Below are 23,843 nucleotides of genomic sequence, written 5' to 3'. Positions count from 1 at the left end.
TCACGATCCCAGGGTTCCACTATAAATACTGTAAAACTCCCAGGGACCCACTATAAATACTGTCACAGTCCCAGGGTCCCACTATAAATACGGTCACAGTCCCAGGTTCCCACTATAAATACTGTAATATTCCCAGGGACCCACTATAAATACTGTCACAGACCCAGGGACCCAGAATGAATATTGTCACACTCCCAGGGACCCACTACAAACACTGGCACAGTCCCAGGGACCCACTAGAAATACTGTCACAGTCCCGGGGACCCACTATAAATATTGTCATTAGTCCCAGGGACCCACTATAAATACTGTCACAGTCCCAGTGACCCAGCATGAACACTGTCACAGCCCCAGGGACCCACTATAAATATTGTCACAGTCCCAGGGACCCACTATAAATATTGTCACAGTCCAAGGGACCCACTATAAATACTGTCACAGTCCCAGGGACCCACTATAAATATTGTCACAGTCCCAGGGACCCACTATAAATATTGTCACAGTCCAAGGGACCCACTATAAATATTGTCACAGTCCCAGGGACCCACTATAAATATTGTCACTGTCCCAAGGACCCACTATAAATTCGGTCACAGTCCCAGGGACCGACTATAAATACGATCACAATCCCAGGGACCCACTATAAATATTGTCACATTCCCGGGGACCCACTATATATACTGTCACAGTCCTGGGGTCTCACTATAAATATTGTGACAGTCCCGGGGACCCACTATAAATACTGACACAGTCCCAGGGAGCCACTATAAATATTGTCATAGTCCCAGAGGCCCACTATAAATACTGTTACAGTCCTAAGGCCCACTATCAATACTGTCACCGTCCCAGTGACCTAATATAAATACTGTCACAGTGCCAGGGACCCACTATAAATACTGTCACCGTCCCAGGGAACCGCTATAAATACTGTCACAGTCCCAGGGACCCACTATTAATATTGTCACTGTCCCAGGGACCCACTATAAATATTGTCACAGTCCAAGCGACCCACTATAAATATTGTCACAGTCCCAGGGACCCACTATAAATACTGTTACAGTGCCAGGAACCCACTATAAATACTGTCACAGTCCCAGGGTCCCACCATAAATACTGTCACGATCCCATGGTCCCACTATAAATACTGTAAAAGTCCCAGGGCCCCACTATAAATACTGTCACAGTCCCAGGGTCCCACTATAAATACGGTCACAGTCCCAGGTTCCCACTATAAATACTGTAATATTCCCAGGGACCCACTATAAATACTGTCACAGACCCAGAGACCCAGAATGAATATTGTCACACTCCCAGAGACCCACTACAAACACTGGCACAGTCCCAGGGACCCACTGTAAGTACTGTCACAGTCCCGGGGACCCACTATAAATATTGTCATTAGTCCCAGGGACCCACTATAAATACTGTCACAGTCCCAGTGACCCAGAATGAACACTGTCACAGTCCCAGGGACCCACTATAAATATTGTCACAGTCCCAGGGACCCACTATAAATATTGTCACAGTCCAAGGGACCCACGATAAATACTGTCACAGTCCCAGGGACCCACTATAAATATTGTCACTGTCCCAAGGACCCACTATAAATTCGGTCACAGTCTCAGGGACCGACTATAAATACGATCACAATCCCAGGGACCCAATATAAATATTGTCACATTCCCGGGGAGCCACTATAAATATTGTCATAGTCCCAGAGGCCCACTATAAATACTGTTACAGTCCCAGGGACCCACTATAAATACTGTCACTGTCCCAGGGACCCACTATAAATACTGTCACAGTCCCAGGGACCCACTATAAATATTGTCACAGACCCAGGGACCCACTATAAATATTGTCACAATCCCAGGGACACACTATAAATACTGTCACTGTCCCAGGGACCCACTTTAAATATTGTCAATGTCCCAGGGACCCACTATTAATATTGTCACTGTCCCAGGGACCCACTATAAATATTGTCACACTCAAAGGGACCCACTATAAATATTGTCACAGTCCCAGGGACCCACTATAAATACTGTCACAGTGCCAGGAACCCACTATAAATACTGTCACAGTCCCAGGGTCCCACCATAAATACTGTCACGATCCCAGGGTTCCACTATAAATACTGTAAAACTCCCAGGGACCCACTATAAATACTGTCACAGTCCCAGGGTCCCACTATAAATACGGTCACAGTCCCAGGTTCCCACTATAAATACTGTAATATTCCCAGGGACCCACTATAAATACTGTCACAGACCCAGGGACCCAGAATGAATATTGTCACACTCCCAGGGACCCACTACAAACACTGGCACAGTCCCAGGGACCCATTAGAAATACTGTCACAGTCCCGGGGACCCACTATAAATATTGTCATTAGTCCCAGGGACCCACTATAAATACTGTCACAGTCCCAGTGACCCAGCATGAACACTGTCACAGCCCCAGGGACCCACTATAAATATTGTCACAGTCCCAGGGACCCACTATAAATATTGTCACAGTCCAAGGGACCCACTATAAATACTGTCACAGTCCCAGGGACCCACTATAAATATTGTCACAGTCCCAGGGACCCACTATAAATATTGTCACAGTCCAAGGGACCCACTATAAATATTGTCACAGTCCCAGGGACCCACTATAAATATTGTCACTGTCCCAAGGACCCACTATAAATTCGGTCACAGTCCCAGGGACCGACTATAAATACGATCACAATCCCAGGGACCCACTATAAATATTGTCACATTCCCGGGGACCCACTATATATACTGTCACAGTCCTGGGGTCTCACTATAAATATTGTGACAGTCCCGGGGACCCACTATAAATACTGACACAGTCCCAGGGAGCCACTATAAATATTGTCATAGTCCCAGAGGCCCACTATAAATACTGTTACAGTCCCAGGGACCCACTATAATACTGTCACTGTCCCAGGGACCCACTATAAATACTGTCACAGTCCCAGGGACCCACTATAAATATTGTCACAGACCGAGGGACCCACTATAAATATCGTCACAGTCCCAGGGACCAACTATAAATACTTTCACAGTCCTAGGGACCCACGATAAATATTGTCACAGACCCAGGGACCCATTATAAATACTCTCACAGTCCCAGGGACCCACTATATATATTGTCACTGTCCCAGGGACCCAAGATAAATATTGTCACAGTCCCAGGGACACACTATAAATACTATCACTGTCCCAGGGACCCACTTTAAATATTGTCAATGTCCCAGGGACCCACTATAAGTATTGTCACTGACCCAGGGACCCCCTTTAAATATTGTCAATGTCCCAGGTACACACTATAAATATTGTCACTGTCCCAGGGATCAAGATAAATATTGTCACCGTCCCAGGGACCCACTATAAATATTGTCACTGACCCAGGGACCCCCTATAAATATTGTCACAGTCCCAGGGACCCACTATAAACATTGTCACAGTCACAGGGACCCACTATAAACACTGTCACAATCTCAGGGCTCATTATAAATATTGTCACAGTCTCAGGGTCCCACTATAAATATTGTCACAGTGCCAGGGACCCACTATAAATACGGTCACAGTACCAGGGACACACTATAAATACTGTCAGAGTCCCAGGGACCTACTATAAATATTGTCACTGACCCAGGGACCCCCTATAAATATTGTCACAGTCCCAGGGACCCACTATAAATATTGTCACAGTCACAGGGACCCACTATAAACACTGTCACAATCTCAGGGCTCACTATAAATATTGTCACAGTCTCAGGGTCCCACTATAAATATTGTCACAGTGCCAGGGACCCACTATAAATATTGTCACAGTCCCAGGGACCCACGATAAATACTGTCACCGTCCGAGGGACCCACTATAAATACTGTCACAGTCCCAGGGTCCCACTATAAATACTGTCACCGTCCCAGGGACCCACTATAAATATTGTCACAGTCCCAGGGACCCAGAATGAATATTGTCACGCTCCCAGGGACCCACTATAAACACTGGCACAGTCCCAGGGACCCATTATAAATATTGTCACAGTCCCAGGGACCCACTATAAATACTGTCACAGTCCCAGTGACCCAGAATGAATACTGTCACAGCCCCAGTGACCCACTATAGATATTGTCACATTCCAAAGGGACCCAATATATAAATATGTCACAGTCCCAGTGTCCCACTATAAATACTGTCATCATCCCAGGGACCCACTATAAATACTGTCACAGTGCTAGGGACCCACTGTAAAATATGTCACAGTCCCAGCGACCCAGAATGAATACTGTCACAGCCCCAGAGACCCACTATAAATATTGTCACAGTCCCAGGGACCCAGATTGAATACTGTCACAGTCCCAGGGGCCCATTATTAATATTGTCACAGTCCCAGGGACCCAGAACTAATACTGTCACAGTCCCAGGGACCCATTTTAAATATTGTCACAGTCACAGGGACCCACTATAAATATTGTCACTGTCCCAGGGACGCATTACAAATATTGTCACAGTCCCAGGGACCCACTATAAATATTGTCACTGTCCCAGGGACCCATTATAAATATTGTCACATTCACAGGGACCCACTATAAATATAGTCACAGTCCTCGGGCCCACTATAAATACTGTCACAGTGCCAGGATCCTACTATAAATACTGTCACCGTCCCAGGGTCCCACTATAAATACTGTAATCGTCCCAGGGACCCACTGTAAATACAGTCACAGGCCCAGGGACCCACTATAAATAATGTCACCGTCCCAGGGACCCACTATAAATATTGTCACAGTGCCAGGGACCCACTATAAATACTGTCACCGTCCCAGGGACCCACTATAAATACTGTCACCATCCCAGGGACCCAGAATGAATATTGTCACACTCCCAGGGACCCACTATAAAAACTGGCACAGTCCCAGGGACCCATTATAAATATTGTCACAGTCCCGGGGACCCACTATAAATACTGTCACCGTCCCAGGGACCCACTATAAATATTGTCACAGTGCCAGGGACCCACTATAAATATTGTCACAGTGCCTGGGACCCACTATAAATACTGTCACCGTCCCAGGGACCCACTATAAATATTGTCACAGTGCCAGGATCCTACTATAAATACTGTCACCGTCCCAGGGACCCACTATAAATACTGTCACCATCCCAGGGACCCAGAATGAATATCGTCACACTCCCAGGGACCCACTATAAACACTGGCACAGTCCCAGGGTCCCACTATAAATACTGTAATAGTCCCAGGGACCTACATTAATACTGTCACAGTCCCAGGGACCCACTATAAATACTGTCACAGTCCCAGGGTCCCACTATAAATATTATCACAGTCCCAGGGACCCTCTATAAACACTGTCACAGTCCCAGGGACCCAGAATGAATATTGGCACACTCCCAGGGACCCACTATAAAAACTGGCACAGTCCCAGGGATCCATTATAAATATTGTCACAGTCCCGGGGACCCACTATAAATACTGTCACCGTCCCAGGGACCCACTATAAATATTGTCACAGTGCCAGGGACCCACTATAAATACTGTCACCGTCCCAGGGACCCACTATAAATATTGTCACAGTGCCAGGGACCCACTATAAATATTGTCACAGTGCCTGGGACCCACTATAAATACTGTCACTGTCCTAGGGACCCACTATAAATATTGTCACAGTGCCAGGGACCCACTATAAATACTGTCACCGTCCCAGGGACCCACTATAAATATTGTCACAGTGCCAGGGACCCACTGTAAATAATGTCACCGTCCCAGGGACCCACTATAAATATTGTCACAGTGCCAGGGACCCACTATAAATACTGTCACCGTCCCAGGGACCCACTATAAATATTGTCACAGTGTCAGGGACCCACTATAAATACTGTCACCGTCCCAGGGACCCACTATAAATGCTGTCACCGTCCCAGGGACCCACTATAAATATTGTCACAGTCCCAGGGACCCAGAATGAATATCGGCACACTCCCAGGGACCCACTATAAACACTGGCACAGTCCCAGGGAACCACTATAAATACTGTCACAGTCCCAGGGTCCCACTATAAATACTGTAATAGTCCCAGGGACCCACTATAAATACTGTCACAGTCCCAGGGTCCCACTATAAATACTGTCCCAGTCCCAGGGTCCCACTATAAATATTGTCACAGTCCCAGGGACCCTCTTTAAACACTGTCACAGTCCCAGGGTCCCACTATAAATATTGTCACAGTCCCAGGGACCCTCTTTAAACACTGTCACAATCCCAGGGTCCCAGAATGAATATTGTCACACTCCCAGGGACCCACTATAAACACTGGCACAGTCGCAGGGACCCATTACAAATATTGTCACATCCCAGTGTCCCACTATAAATACTGTCATAGTCCCAGGGACCCACTATAAATACTGTCACAGCCCCAGAGACCCACTATAAATATTGTCACATTCCCAGGGACCCAGATTGAATACTGTCACTGTCCCAGGGACCCATTATAAATACTGTTGCAGTCCCGGGGACACATTATAAATATTGTCACAGTCCCAGGGGCCCATTATAAATATTGTCACAGTCCCAAGGACCCACTATAAATATTTTCACAATCACAGGGACCCACTATAAATACTGTCACAGTCCCAGGGACTCACTATAAATATTGTCACAGTCCCAATGACCCACGATAAAAATTGTCACAGTCACAGGGACCCACTATAAATACTGTCACAGTCCCAGGGACCCACTATAAATACTGTCACAGTGCCAGGAACCCACTATAAATACTGTCACAGTCCCAGGGTCCCACCATAAATACTGTCACGATCCCAGGGTTCCACTATAAATACTGTAAAACTCCCAGGGACCCACTATAAATACTGTCACAGTCCCAGGGTCCCACTATAAATACGGTCACAGTCCCAGGTTCCCACTATAAATACTGTAATATTCCCAGGGACCCACTATAAATACTGTCACAGACCCAGGGACCCAGAATGAATATTGTCACACTCCCAGGGACCCACTACAAACACTGGCACAGTCCCAGGGACCCATTAGAAATACTGTCACAGTCCCGGGGACCCACTATAAATATTGTCATTAGTCCCAGGGACCCACTATAAATACTGTCACAGTCCCAGTGACCCAGCATGAACACTGTCACAGCCCCAGGGACCCACTATAAATATTGTCACAGTCCCAGGGACCCACTATAAATATTGTCACAGTCCAAGGGACCCACTATAAATACTGTCACAGTCCCAGGGACCCACTATAAATATTGTCACAGTCCCAGGGACCCACTATAAATATTGTCACAGTCCAAGGGACCCACTATAAATATTGTCACAGTCCCAGGGACCCACTATAAATATTGTCACTGTCCCAAGGACCCACTATAAATTCGGTCACAGTCCCAGGGACCGACTATAAATACGATCACAATCCCAGGGACCCACTATAAATATTGTCACATTCCCGGGGATCCACTATATATACTGTCACAGTCCTGGGGTCTCACTATAAATATTGTGACAGTCCCGGGGACCCACTATAAATACTGACACAGTCCCAGGGAGCCACTATAAATATTGTCATAGTCCCAGAGGCCCACTATAAATACTGTTACAGTCCCAGGGACCCACTATAATACTGTCACTGTCCCAGGGACCCACTATAAATACTGTCACAGTCCCAGGGACCCACTATAAATATTGTCACAGACCGAGGGACCCACTATAAATATCGTCACAGTCCCAGGGACCAACTATAAATACTTTCACAGTCCTAGGGACCCACGATAAATATTGTCACAGACCCAGGGACCCATTATAAATACTCTCACAGTCCCAGGGACCCACTATATATATTGTCACTGTCCCAGGGACCCAAGATAAATATTGTCACAGTCCCAGGGACACACTATAAATACTATCACTGTCCCAGGGACCCACTTTAAATATTGTCAATGTCCCAGGGACCCACTATAAGTATTGTCACTGACCCAGGGACCCCCTTTAAATATTGTCAATGTCCCAGGTACACACTATAAATATTGTCACTGTCCCAGGGATCAAGATAAATATTGTCACCGTCCCAGGGACCCACTATAAATATTGTCACTGACCCAGGGACCCCCTATAAATATTGTCACAGTCCCAGGGACCCACTATAAACATTGTCACAGTCACAGGGACCCACTATAAACACTGTCACAATCTCAGGGCTCATTATAAATATTGTCACAGTCTCAGGGTCCCACTATAAATATTGTCACAGTGCCAGGGACCCACTATAAATACGGTCACAGTACCAGGGACACACTATAAATACTGTCAGAGTCCCAGGGACCTACTATAAATATTGTCACTGACCCAGGGACCCCCTATAAATATTGTCACAGTCCCAGGGACCCACTATAAATATTGTCACAGTCACAGGGACCCACTATAAACACTGTCACAATCTCAGGGCTCACTATAAATATTGTCACAGTCTCAGGGTCCCACTATAAATATTGTCACAGTGCCAGGGACCCACTATAAATATTGTCACAGTCCCAGGGACCCACGATAAATACTGTCACCGTCCGAGGGACCCACTATAAATACTGTCACAGTCCCAGGGTCCCACTATAAATACTGTCACCGTCCCAGGGACCCACTATAAATATTGTCACAGTCCCAGGGACCCAGAATGAATATTGTCACGCTCCCAGGGACCCACTATAAACACTGGCACAGTCCCAGGGACCCATTATAAATATTGTCACAGTCCCAGGGACCCACTATAAATACTGTCACAGTCCCAGTGACCCAGAATGAATACTGTCACAGCCCCAGTGACCCACTATAGATATTGTCACATTCCAAAGGGACCCAATATATAAATATGTCACAGTCCCAGTGTCCCACTATAAATACTGTCATCATCCCAGGGACCCACTATAAATACTGTCACAGTGCTAGGGACCCACTGTAAAATATGTCACAGTCCCAGCGACCCAGAATGAATACTGTCACAGCCCCAGAGACCCACTATAAATATTGTCACAGTCCCAGGGACCCAGATTGAATACTGTCACAGTCCCAGGGGCCCATTATTAATATTGTCACAGTCCCAGGGACCCAGAACTAATACTGTCACAGTCCCAGGGACCCATTTTAAATATTGTCACAGTCACAGGGACCCACTATAAATATTGTCACTGTCCCAGGGACGCATTACAAATATTGTCACAGTCCCAGGGACCCACTATAAATATTGTCACTGTCCCAGGGACCCATTATAAATATTGTCACATTCACAGGGACCCACTATAAATATAGTCACAGTCCTCGGGCCCACTATAAATACTGTCACAGTGCCAGGATCCTACTATAAATACTGTCACCGTCCCAGGGTCCCACTATAAATACTGTAATCGTCCCAGGGACCCACTGTAAATACAGTCACAGGCCCAGGGACCCACTATAAATAATGTCACCGTCCCAGGGACCCACTATAAATATTGTCACAGTGCCAGGGACCCACTATAAATACTGTCACCGTCCCAGGGACCCACTATAAATACTGTCACCATCCCAGGGACCCAGAATGAATATTGTCACACTCCCAGGGACCCACTATAAAAACTGGCACAGTCCCAGGGACCCATTATAAATATTGTCACAGTCCCGGGGACCCACTATAAATACTGTCACCGTCCCAGGGACCCACTATAAATATTGTCACAGTGCCAGGGACCCACTATAAATATTGTCACAGTGCCTGGGACCCACTATAAATACTGTCACCGTCCCAGGGACCCACTATAAATATTGTCACAGTGCCAGGATCCTACTATAAATACTGTCACCGTCCCAGGGACCCACTATAAATACTGTCACCATCCCAGGGACCCAGAATGAATATCGTCACACTCCCAGGGACCCACTATAAACACTGGCACAGTCCCAGGGTCCCACTATAAATACTGTAATAGTCCCAGGGACCTACATTAATACTGTCACAGTCCCAGGGACCCACTATAAATACTGTCACAGTCCCAGGGTCCCACTATAAATATTATCACAGTCCCAGGGACCCTCTATAAACACTGTCACAGTCCCAGGGACCCAGAATGAATATTGGCACACTCCCAGGGACCCACTATAAAAACTGGCACAGTCCCAGGGATCCATTATAAATATTGTCACAGTCCCGGGGACCCACTATAAATACTGTCACCGTCCCAGGGACCCACTATAAATATTGTCACAGTGCCAGGGACCCACTATAAATACTGTCACCGTCCCAGGGACCCACTATAAATATTGTCACAGTGCCAGGGACCCACTATAAATATTGTCACAGTGCCTGGGACCCACTATAAATACTGTCACTGTCCTAGGGACCCACTATAAATATTGTCACAGTGCCAGGGACCCACTATAAATACTGTCACCGTCCCAGGGACCCACTATAAATATTGTCACAGTGCCAGGGACCCACTGTAAATAATGTCACCGTCCCAGGGACCCACTATAAATATTGTCACAGTGCCAGGGACCCACTATAAATACTGTCACCGTCCCAGGGACCCACTATAAATATTGTCACAGTGTCAGGGACCCACTATAAATACTGTCACCGTCCCAGGGACCCACTATAAATGCTGTCACCGTCCCAGGGACCCACTATAAATATTGTCACAGTCCCAGGGACCCAGAATGAATATCGGCACACTCCCAGGGACCCACTATAAACACTGGCACAGTCCCAGGGAACCACTATAAATACTGTCACAGTCCCAGGGTCCCACTATAAATACTGTAATAGTCCCAGGGACCCACTATAAATACTGTCACAGTCCCAGGGTCCCACTATAAATACTGTCCCAGTCCCAGGGTCCCACTATAAATATTGTCACAGTCCCAGGGACCCTCTTTAAACACTGTCACAGTCCCAGGGTCCCACTATAAATATTGTCACAGTCCCAGGGACCCTCTTTAAACACTGTCACAATCCCAGGGTCCCAGAATGAATATTGTCACACTCCCAGGGACCCACTATAAACACTGGCACAGTCGCAGGGACCCATTACAAATATTGTCACATCCCAGTGTCCCACTATAAATACTGTCATAGTCCCAGGGACCCACTATAAATACTGTCACAGCCCCAGAGACCCACTATAAATATTGTCACATTCCCAGGGACCCAGATTGAATACTGTCACTGTCCCAGGGACCCATTATAAATACTGTTGCAGTCCCGGGGACACATTATAAATATTGTCACAGTCCCAGGGGCCCATTATAAATATTGTCACAGTCCCAAGGACCCACTATAAATATTTTCACAATCACAGGGACCCACTATAAATACTGTCACAGTCCCAGGGACTCACTATAAATATTGTCACAGTCCCAATGACCCACGATAAAAATTGTCACAGTCACAGGGACCCACTATAAATACTGTCACAGTCCCAGGGACCCACTATAAATACTGTCACAGTGCCAGGAACCCACTATAAATACTGTCACAGTCCCAGGGTCCCACCATAAATACTGTCACGATCCCAGGGTTCCACTATAAATACTGTAAAACTCCCAGGGACCCACTATAAATACTGTCACAGTCCCAGGGTCCCACTATAAATACGGTCACAGTCCCAGGTTCCCACTATAAATACTGTAATATTCCCAGGGACCCACTATAAATACTGTCACAGACCCAGGGACCCAGAATGAATATTGTCACACTCCCAGGGACCCACTACAAACACTGGCACAGTCCCAGGGACCCATTAGAAATACTGTCACAGTCCCGGGGACCCACTATAAATATTGTCATTAGTCCCAGGGACCCACTATAAATACTGTCACAGTCCCAGTGACCCAGCATGAACACTGTCACAGCCCCAGGGACCCACTATAAATATTGTCACAGTCCCAGGGACCCACTATAAATATTGTCACAGTCCAAGGGACCCACTATAAATACTGTCACAGTCCCAGGGACCCACTATAAATATTGTCACAGTCCCAGGGACCCACTATAAATATTGTCACAGTCCAAGGGACCCACTATAAATATTGTCACAGTCCCAGGGACCCACTATAAATATTGTCACTGTCCCAAGGACCCACTATAAATTCGGTCACAGTCCCAGGGACCGACTATAAATACGATCACAATCCCAGGGACCCACTATAAATATTGTCACATTCCCGGGGACCCACTATATATACTGTCACAGTCCTGGGGTCTCACTATAAATATTGTGACAGTCCCGGGGACCCACTATAAATACTGACACAGTCCCAGGGAGCCACTATAAATATTGTCATAGTCCCAGAGGCCCACTATAAATACTGTTACAGTCCCAGGGACCCACTATAATACTGTCACTGTCCCAGGGACCCACTATAAATACTGTCACAGTCCCAGGGACCCACTATAAATATTGTCACAGACCGAGGGACCCACTATAAATATCGTCACAGTCCCAGGGACCAACTATAAATACTTTCACAGTCCTAGGGACCCACGATAAATATTGTCACAGACCCAGGGACCCATTATAAATACTCTCACAGTCCCAGGGACCCACTATATATATTGTCACTGTCCCAGGGACCCAAGATAAATATTGTCACAGTCCCAGGGACACACTATAAATACTATCACTGTCCCAGGGACCCACTTTAAATATTGTCAATGTCCCAGGGACCCACTATAAGTATTGTCACTGACCCAGGGACCCCCTTTAAATATTGTCAATGTCCCAGGTACACACTATAAATATTGTCACTGTCCCAGGGATCAAGATAAATATTGTCACCGTCCCAGGGACCCACTATAAATATTGTCACTGACCCAGGGACCCCCTATAAATATTGTCACAGTCCCAGGGACCCACTATAAACATTGTCACAGTCACAGGGACCCACTATAAACACTGTCACAATCTCAGGGCTCATTATAAATATTGTCACAGTCTCAGGGTCCCACTATAAATATTGTCACAGTGCCAGGGACCCACTATAAATACGGTCACAGTACCAGGGACACACTATAAATACTGTCAGAGTCCCAGGGACCTACTATAAATATTGTCACTGACCCAGGGACCCCCTATAAATATTGTCACAGTCCCAGGGACCCACTATAAATATTGTCACAGTCACAGGGACCCACTATAAACACTGTCACAATCTCAGGGCTCACTATAAATATTGTCACAGTCTCAGGGTCCCACTATAAATATTGTCACAGTGCCAGGGACCCACTATAAATATTGTCACAGTCCCAGGGACCCACGATAAATACTGTCACCGTCCGAGGGACCCACTATAAATACTGTCACAGTCCCAGGGTCCCACTATAAATACTGTCACCGTCCCAGGGACCCACTATAAATATTGTCACAGTCCCAGGGACCCAGAATGAATATTGTCACGCTCCCAGGGACCCACTATAAACACTGGCACAGTCCCAGGGACCCATTATAAATATTGTCACAGTCCCAGGGACCCACTATAAATACTGTCACAGTCCCAGTGACCCAGAATGAATACTGTCACAGCCCCAGTGACCCACTATAGATATTGTCACATTCCAAAGGGACCCAATATATAAATATGTCACAGTCCCAGTGTCCCACTATAAATACTGTCATCATCCCAGGGACCCACTATAAATACTGTCACAGTGCTAGGGACCCACTGTAAAATATGTCACAGTCCCAGCGACCCAGAATGAATACTGTCACAGCCCCAGAGACCCACTATAAATATTGTCACAGTCCCAGGGACCCAGATTGAATACTGTCACAGTCCCAGGGGCCCATTATTAATATTGTCACAGTCCCAGGGACCCAGAACTAATACTGTCACAGTCCCAGGGACCCATTTTAAATATTGTCACAGTCACAGGGACCCACTATAAATATTGTCACTGTCCCAGGGACGCATTACAAATATTGTCACAGTCCCAGGGACCCACTATAAATATTGTCACTGTCCCAGGGACCCATTATAAATATTGTCACATTCACAGGGACCCACTATAAATATAGTCACAGTCCTCGGGCCCACTATAAATACTGTCACAGTGCCAGGATCCTACTATAAATACTGTCACCGTCCCAGGGTCCCACTATAAATACTGTAATCGTCCCAGGGACCCACTGTAAATACAGTCACAGGCCCAGGGACCCACTATAAATAATGTCACCGTCCCAGGGACCCACTATAAATATTGTCACAGTGCCAGGGACCCACTATAAATACTGTCACCGTCCCAGGGACCCACTATAAATACTGTCACCATCCCAGGGACCCAGAATGAATATTGTCACACTCCCAGGGACCCACTATAAAAACTGGCACAGTCCCAGGGACCCATTATAAATATTGTCACAGTCCCGGGGACCCACTATAAATACTGTCACCGTCCCAGGGACCCACTATAAATATTGTCACAGTGCCAGGGACCCACTATAAATATTGTCACAGTGCCTGGGACCCACTATAAATACTGTCACCGTCCCAGGGACCCACTATAAATATTGTCACAGTGCCAGGATCCTACTATAAATACTGTCACCGTCCCAGGGACCCACTATAAATACTGTCACCATCCCAGGGACCCAGAATGAATATCGTCACACTCCCAGGGACCCACTATAAACACTGGCACAGTCCCAGGGTCCCACTATAAATACTGTAATAGTCCCAGGGACCTACTTTAATACTGTCACAGTCCCAGGGACCCACTATAAATACTGTCACAGTCCCAGGGTCCCACTATAAATATTATCACAGTCCCAGGGACCCTCTATAAACACTGTCACAGTCCCAGGGACCCAGAATGAATATTGGCACACTCCCAGGGACCCACTATAAAAACTGGCACAGTCCCAGGGATCCATTATAAATATTGTCACAGTCCCGGGGACCCACTATAAATACTGTCACCGTCCCAGGGACCCACTATAAATATTGTCACAGTGCCAGGGACCCACTATAAATACTGTCACCGTCCCAGGGACCCACTATAAATATTGTCACAGTGCCAGGGACCCACTATAAATATTGTCACAGTGCCTGGGACCCACTATAAATACTGTCACTGTCCTAGGGACCCACTATAAATATTGTCACAGTGCCAGGGACCCACTATAAATACTGTCACCGTCCCAGGGACCCACTATAAATATTGTCACAGTGCCAGGGACCCACTGTAAATAATGTCACCGTCCCAGGGACCCACTATAAATATTGTCACAGTGCCAGGGACCCACTATAAATACTGTCACCGTCCCAGGGACCCACTATAAATATTGTCACAGTGTCAGGGACCCACTATAAATACTGTCACCGTCCCAGGGACCCACTATAAATGCTGTCACCGTCCCAGGGACCCACTATAAATATTGTCACAGTCCCAGGGACCCAGAATGAATATCGGCACACTCCCAGGGACCCACTATAAACACTGGCACAGTCCCAGGGAACCACTATAAATACTGTCACAGTCCCAGGGTCCCACTATAAATACTGTAATAGTCCCAGGGACCCACTATAAATACTGTCACAGTCCCAGGGTCCCACTATAAATACTGTCCCAGTCCCAGGGTCCCACTATAAATATTGTCACAGTCCCAGGGACCCTCTTTAAACACTGTCACAGTCCCAGGGTCCCACTATAAATATTGTCACAGTCCCAGGGACCCTCTTTAAACACTGTCACAATCCCAGGGTCCCAGAATGAATATTGTCACACTCCCAGGGACCCACTATAAACACTGGCACAGTCGCAGGGACCCATTACAAATATTGTCACATCCCAGTGTCCCACTATAAATACTGTCATAGTCCCAGGGACCCACTATAAATACTGTCACAGCCCCAGAGACCCACTATAAATATTGTCACATTCCCAGGGACCCAGATTGAATACTGTCACTGTCCCAGGGACCCATTATAAATACTGTTGCAGTCCCGGGGACACATTATAAATATTGTCACAGTCCCAGGGGCCCATTATAAATATTGTCACAGTCCCAAGGACCCACTATAAATATTTTCACAATCACAGGGACCCACTATAAATACTGTCACAGTCCCAGGGACTCACTATAAATATTGTCACAGTCCCAATGACCCACGATAAAAATTGTCACAGTCACAGGGACCCACTATAAATACTGTCACAGTCCTCAGGCCCACTATAAATACTGTCACCGTCCCAGGGACCCACTATAAATACTGTCACCATACCAGGGACCCACTTTAAATATTGTCACAGTGCCAGGGACCCACTATAAATACTGTCACCGTCCCAGGGACCCACTATAAATATTGTCACAGTACGAGGGACCCAGAATGAATATTGTCACACTCCCAGTGACCAACTATAAACACTGGCACAGTCCCAGGGAACCACTATAAATCCTGTCACATTCCCAGGGTCCCACTATAAATACTGTAATAGTCCCAGGGACCCACTATAATACTGTCACAGTCCCAGGGACCCACTATAAATACTGTCACAGTCCCAGGGTCCCACTATAAATACTGTCACCATCCCAGGGACCCAGAATGAATATTGTCACACTCCCAGGGACCCACTATAAAAACTGGCACAGTCCCAGGGACCCATTATAAATATTGTCACAGTCCCGGGGACCCACTATAAATACTGTCACCGTCCCAGGGACCCACTATAAATATTGTCACAGTGCCAGGGACCCACTATAAATATTGTCACAGTGCCTGGGACCCACTATAAATACTGTCACCGTCCCAGGGACCCACTATAAATATTGTCACAGTGCCAGGATCCTACTATAAATACTGTCACCGTCCCAGGGACCCACTATAAATACTGTCAGCATCCCAGGGACCCAGAATGAATATCGTCACACTCCCAGGGACCCACTATAAACACTGGCACAGTCCCAGGGAACCACTATAAATACTGTCACAGTCCCAGGGTCCCATTATAAATACTGTAATAGTCCCAGGGACCTACTTTAATACTGTCACAGTCCCAGGGACCCACTATAAATACTGTCACAGTCCCAGGGTCCCACTATAAATATTATCACAGTCCCAGGGACCCTCTATAAACACTGTCACAGTCCCAGGGACCCAGAATGAATATTGGCACACTCCCAGGGACCCACTATAAAAACTGGTACAGTCCCAGGGATCCATTATAAATATTGTCACAGTCCCGGGGACCCACTATAAATACTGTCACCGTCCCAGGGACCCACTATAAATATTGTCACAGTGCCAGGGACCCACTATAAATACTGTCACCGTCCCAGGGACCCACTATAAATATTGTCACAGTGCCAGGGACCCACTATAAATATTGTCACAGTGCCTGGGACCCACTATAAATACTGTCACTGTCCTAGGGACCCACTATAAATATTGTCACAGTGCCAGGGACCCACTATAAATACTGTCACCGTCCCAGGGACCCACTATAAATATTGTCACAGTGCCAGGGACCCACTGTAAATAATGTCACCGTCCCAGGGACCCACTATAAATATTGTCACAGTGCCAGGGACCCACTATAAATACTGTCACCGTCCCAGGGACCCACTATAAATATTGTCACAGTGTCAGGGACCCACTATAAATACTGTCACCGTCCCAGGGACCCACTATAAATGCTGTCACCGTCCCAGGGACCCACTATAAATATTGTCACAGTCCCAGGGACCCAGAATGAATATCGGCACACTCCCAGGGACCCACTATAAACACTGGCACAGTCCCAGGGAATCACTATAAATATTGTCACAGTCCCAGGGTCCCACTATAAATACTGTAATAGTCCCAGGGACCCACTATAAATACTGTCACAGTCCCAGGGTCCCACTATAACTACTGTCCCAGTCCCAGGGTCCCACTATAAATATTGTCACAGTCCCAGGGACCCTCTTTAAACACTGTCACAGTCCCAGGGTCCCACTATAAATATTGTCACAGTCCCAGGGACCCTCTTTAAACACTGTCACAATCCCAGGGTCCCAGAATGAATATTGTCACACTCCCAGGGACCCACTATAAACACTGGCACAGTCCCAGGGAACCACTATAAATACTGTCACAGTCCCAGGGTCCCACTATAAATACTGTAATAGTCCCAGGGACCTACTTTAATACTGTCACAGTCCCAGGGACCCACTATAAATACTGTCACAGTCCCAGGGTCCCACTATAAATATTATCACAGTCCCAGGGACCCTCTATAAACACTGTCACAGTCCCAGGGACCCAGAATGAATATTGGCACACTCCCAGGGACCCACTATAAAAACTGGCACAGTCCCAGGGATCCATTATAAATATTGTCACAGTCCCGGGGACCCACTATAAATACTGTCACCGTCCCAGGGACCCACTATAAATATTGTCACAGTGCCAGGGACCCACTATAAATACTGTCACCGTCCCAGGGACCCACTATAAATATTGTCACAGTGCCAGGAACCCACTATAAATATTGTCACAGTGCCTGGGACCCACTATAAATACTGTCACTGTCCTAGGGACCCACTATAAATATTGTCACAGTGCCAGGGACCCACTATAAATACTGTCACCGTCCCAGGGACCCACTATAAATATTGTCACAGTGCCAGGGACCCACTGTAAATAATGTCACCGTCCCAGGGACCCACTATAAATATTGTCACAGTGCCAGGGACCCACTATAAATACTGTCACCGTCCCAGGGACCCACTATAAATATTGTCACAGTGTCAGGGACCCACTATAAATACTGTCACCGTCCCAGGGACCCACTATAAATGCTGTCACCGTCCCAGGGACCCACTATAAATATTGTCACAGTCCCAGGGACCCAGAATGAATATCGGCACACTCCCAGGGACCCACTATAAACACTGGCACAGTCCCAGGGAATCACTATAAATACTGTCACAGTCCCAGGGTCCCACTATAAATACTGTAATAGTCCCAGGGACCCACTATAAATACTGTCACAGTCCCAGGGTCCCACTATAAATACTGTCACAGTCCCAGGGTCCCACTATAAATACTATAATAGTCCCAGGGACCCACTATAAACACTGGCACAGTCCCAGGGAATCACTATAAATACTGTCACAGTCCCAGGGTCCCACTATAAATACTGTAATAGTCCCAGGGACCCACTATAAATACTGTCACAGTCCCAGGGTCCCACTATAAATACTGTCCCAGTCCCAGGGTCCCACTATAAATATTGTCACAGTCCCAGGGACCCTCTTTAAACACTGTCACAGTCCCAGGGTCCCACTATAAATATTGTCACAGTCCCAGGGACCCTCTTTAAACACTGTCACAATCCCAGGGTCCCAGAATGAATATTGTCACACTTCCAGGGACCCACTATAAACACTGGCACAGTCGCAGGGACCCATTACAAATATTGTCACATCCCAGTGTCCCACTATAAATACTGTCATAGTCCCAGGGACCCACTATAAATACTGTCACAGCCCCAGAGACCCACTATAAATATTGTCACATTCCCAGGGACCCAGATTGAATACTGTCACTGTCCCAGGGACCCATTATAAATACTGTTGCAGTCCCGGGGACACATTATAAATATTGTCACAGTCCCAGGGGCCCATTATAAATATTGTCACAGTCCCAAGGACCCACTATAAATATTTTCACAATCACAGGGACCCACTATAAATACTGTCACAGTCCCATGGACTCACTATAAATATTGTCACAGTCCCAATGACCCACGATAAAAATTGTCACAGTCACAGGGACCCACTATAAATACTGTCACAGTCCTCAGGCCCACTATAAATACTGTCACCGTCCCAGGGACCCACTATAAATACTGTCACCATACCAGGGACCCACTTTAAATATTGTCACAGTGCCAGGGACCCACTATAAATACTGTCACCGTCCCAGGGACCCACTATAAATATTGTCACAGTACGAGGGACCCAGAATGAATATTGTCACACTCCCAGTGACCAACTATAAACACTGGCACAGTCCCAGGGAACCACTATAAATCCTGTCACATTCCCAGGGTCCCACTATAAATACTGTAATAGTCCCAGGGACCCACTATAATACTGTCACAGTCCCAGGGAACCACCATAAATACTGTCCCAGTCCCAGAGTCCCACTATAAATATTGTCTCAGTCCCAGGGAAGCACTATAAATATTGTCACAATCACAGGGACCCTCTATAAATACTGTCACAGTCCCTGGGACCCACTATAAATACTGTCACACTCCCAGGGCCCACTATAAATATTGTCACAGTCCTAGGGACCCAGTATAAATATTGTCCCAGTCCCAGGGATCCTCTATAAATACTGTCACAGTCCCAGGGACCCACTTTAAATACTGTCACATTCCCAGGCACCCACTATAAATATTGTCACATTCCCAGGGCCCACTATAAATACTGTCACTGTCCCAGGGACCCATTATAAATACTGTTGCTGTCCCGGGGACCCACTATAAATACAGTCACAGTCCCAGGGACCCACTATAAATATTGTCACAATCCCAGGGACCCACTCTAAATACTGTTACAGTCCCGGGGACCCACTATAAATATTGTCACAGTCCCAGGGACCCATTATAAATATTGTCACAGTCCCAGAGATCCAGTACAAATACAGTCATTGTCCCAGGGGCCCGCTATAAATATTGTCACAGTCCCAGGGCCCACTATAAATATTGTCACAGTCCCAGGGCCCACTATAAATATTGTCACAGTCCCAGGGCCCACTATAAATATTGTCACAGTCCCAGGGGCCCACTATAAATAATGTCACAGACAGAGTGTGTTTTTAAAGCTAACAATACCTGTGACACTGGTGTTCAGCTGGAAAACACAGACATTGCAGGAATTGCTGGTGACTTCCTGTCAGTTGTTTTATATAATGATTAGCAATAGTTTTTGTCAATCTGTGTTTGCCCAACAAAGCAGGCAATCTTTGTGGAACAGGTGATGAAATCAATTCCAGAGAATCTTTTCTTTCCCCTGAAAGCTTAATCGAATTAATAATAAATACCAAGCCGTGGCTCCCTCTGAAAGCATCTCCACAGCGACAACCACAGTGGGCCCCTGGGACGATGACTGTATTTGTAATGAGTCTCTGGGACTGTGACAATATTTATAGTGGTCCCTGGGACTGTGATAACGGTTGTGTACTCTGTCACACAAGAGTACCAGGGGGATGGGGCAGGGAATCTGAAATGCAGCAGCTTTTAAGAGGCTGCACAAACTTGTTTTTGAGACTGACTGCTGGCCCTGAAGTTGATGGTGGAGCGTCAAGGATTAGATCCTTCATTGAAGAGAGGTCCTGCAGGATCAGGTGGTGCTCAAGAAAGTGGTCATGTTTGGTGCTGAGGACAATCCTTTTCATAGAGCCAATGTGCAGCTGGCATGTGGCAAAAGTACCACAGACCGTGGGAGCAAATCTGCAAAAAGTTCTCAGGACTGAATAAGAGTACTCTATAATAATCTTGTAGTACAGGGACCCTTAGGGAAGAGTGACCATAATATGCTTGAATTTTATATTAAGTTTGAAAGTGATTTAGATAGATCCGAAACCACGGTTTCAAATCTAAACAAAGTAAACTACGTAGGTATGAGGGGCGAGTTGGCTAAGCTAGATTGTGCAGCCATGAACTCATTGAATGGCGGTGCAGGCTCAAAGGGCCGAATGGCCGACTCCTGCACCAATTTTCTATGTTTCTATGTTTCGATTAGACAAGCAATGACTCGCATTTAAAGAATTTATACATAATTTACAACAAACATACATTCATTTAAGGCACAAAAACCCCACAGGAAAAGTCCAACCATGGCTAACAAGAGAAGTTAAAGATAGTATTAGATCAAAGGAAGAGGCTTATAATGTTGTTAAAGAGCAGCAAACCTGAGGATTGGGAGGATTTTAGAATTCAGCAAAGGAGGACCAAGAAATTGATAAAGAAATAGAATATGAGAGTAAACTAGCAAGAGACATAAAAACAGATGGTAAAAGCTTCTATAGATATGTAAAAAGGAAAAGATTAGCAAAAGTAAATGTGGGTCCCTTGCAGGCTGAGACAGGAGAAATTATAATGGGGAATACGAAAATGGCAGAGAAATTAAACAAATACTTTGCGTCTGTCTAACGGAAGAAGATGCAAAAAACCTCCCGGAAATTGTGGAGAACTAAGGATCTGGCGTGAATGAGGAACTGAAAGAAATAAGTATTAGTAAAAAAAATAGTACTGGAGAAATTAATGGGACTGAAAGCCAATAAATCCCCTGGACCTGATGGGTTTTAAAAGAGGTGGCTGTAGAGATAAGTTATAATCTTCCAGAATTCCATAGATTCTAGAATGGTTCCCATGGATTGGAAGGTAGCTAATGTAACCCCGCTATTTAAGAAAGGAGGGAGACAGAAAACAGGAACTACAGACCAGTTAGCCTGACATCAGTAGTTGGGAAAACACTAGAATCTATTATTAAGGACGTGGTAACAGGGCACTTGGAAAATAATAATAGGATTGGGCAGAGTCAACATGGATTTATGAAAGGGAAATCATGTCTGACAAACCTGTTAGAGTTTTTTGAGGTTATAACTCGCAGAATAAATAAGGGGGAACTAGTAGCTGGTGTATTTGGATATTCAGAAGGCATTCAATAAGGTGTCACACAAGAGGTGATTAAACAAAATTAGGGCTCATGTGATAGGGGGTAATATACTAGCATGGATTGAGGATTGGTTAATGGACAGAAAACAGAGAGTAGAAATAAACGGGTCATTTTCGGGTTGGCAGGCTGTAACTAGGAGGTGCCGCAAGGATCAGTGCTTGGGCCCCAGCTATTCACAATCTATATCAATGATTTGGATGAGGGAACCAAATGTAATATATCTAAATTTGTTGATGATACAAAGCTAGGTGGGAAGGATGCAAAGAGACTTCAAGGGGATATAGACAGGCTAAGTGAGTGGGAAAGAACATGGCAAATGGAATATAATGTGGAGAAATGTGAAGTTATCCACTTTGGTAGGAAAAATAGAAAAGCAGAGTATTTTTTAAATAGTGAGAGATTGGGAACTGTTGGTGGTCAGAGGGACCTGGGTGTCCTTGTACACGCATCACTGAATGTTAACATTCAGGTACAGCAAGCATTTAAGAAAGCAAATGATATGTTGGCCTTTATTACAAGAGGATTTGAGTATAAGAGTAAGACATCTTACTGCAATTATATAGGGCACTGGTGAGACCACACCTGGGGCTAGATTTTACACTTTTGTACACATCGTTCAAAAATGGGCGTTATTTCCGGTGTGGGCGTTAAAATTGGGTTTTCAGATCGCCGGCTTGTCGCCCACTTTCAAAGCCCCTAATCTCCATTTTAAAAATTGGGCATTACCGCGAGCGATCTGAAATGGACGTTAGCGTTAAATCTCTCTGACCTTCTGCCATAAAATGTCGCCGTCCTTAGCAACGGCATGGCAATGCTCGATTCCCACGATTCAGGAGGTCAAGGGTCATCATGACATGCGCAGAAGAGGAGTCAGAGAGAGAGGGAGCTGAGAGGGAGTGAAGGCGTGTATGGGTGTGGTGTGGCTGCTTTCGGAGGAAAGAGGGAGAGTTTCGAGCTTTATAACAAATTGTGCAAAAAAAATTAGCTATTACCAGCCAGATAATTTCCCGAATTTGGTGCCTATAATGGAGAGAGAGGAGGAGGTGACACAGCACGCTGTGGAGACTGATGCTGGCGAGAGCAGTGAGCTG

The sequence above is a fragment of the Pristiophorus japonicus genome, chromosome 13, assembly GCF_044704955.1.
Source record: "Pristiophorus japonicus isolate sPriJap1 chromosome 13, sPriJap1.hap1, whole genome shotgun sequence".
In the NCBI taxonomy this organism is placed as follows: Eukaryota; Metazoa; Chordata; class Chondrichthyes; family Pristiophoridae; genus Pristiophorus; species Pristiophorus japonicus.
This window is presented reverse-complemented; position numbering follows the sequence as displayed.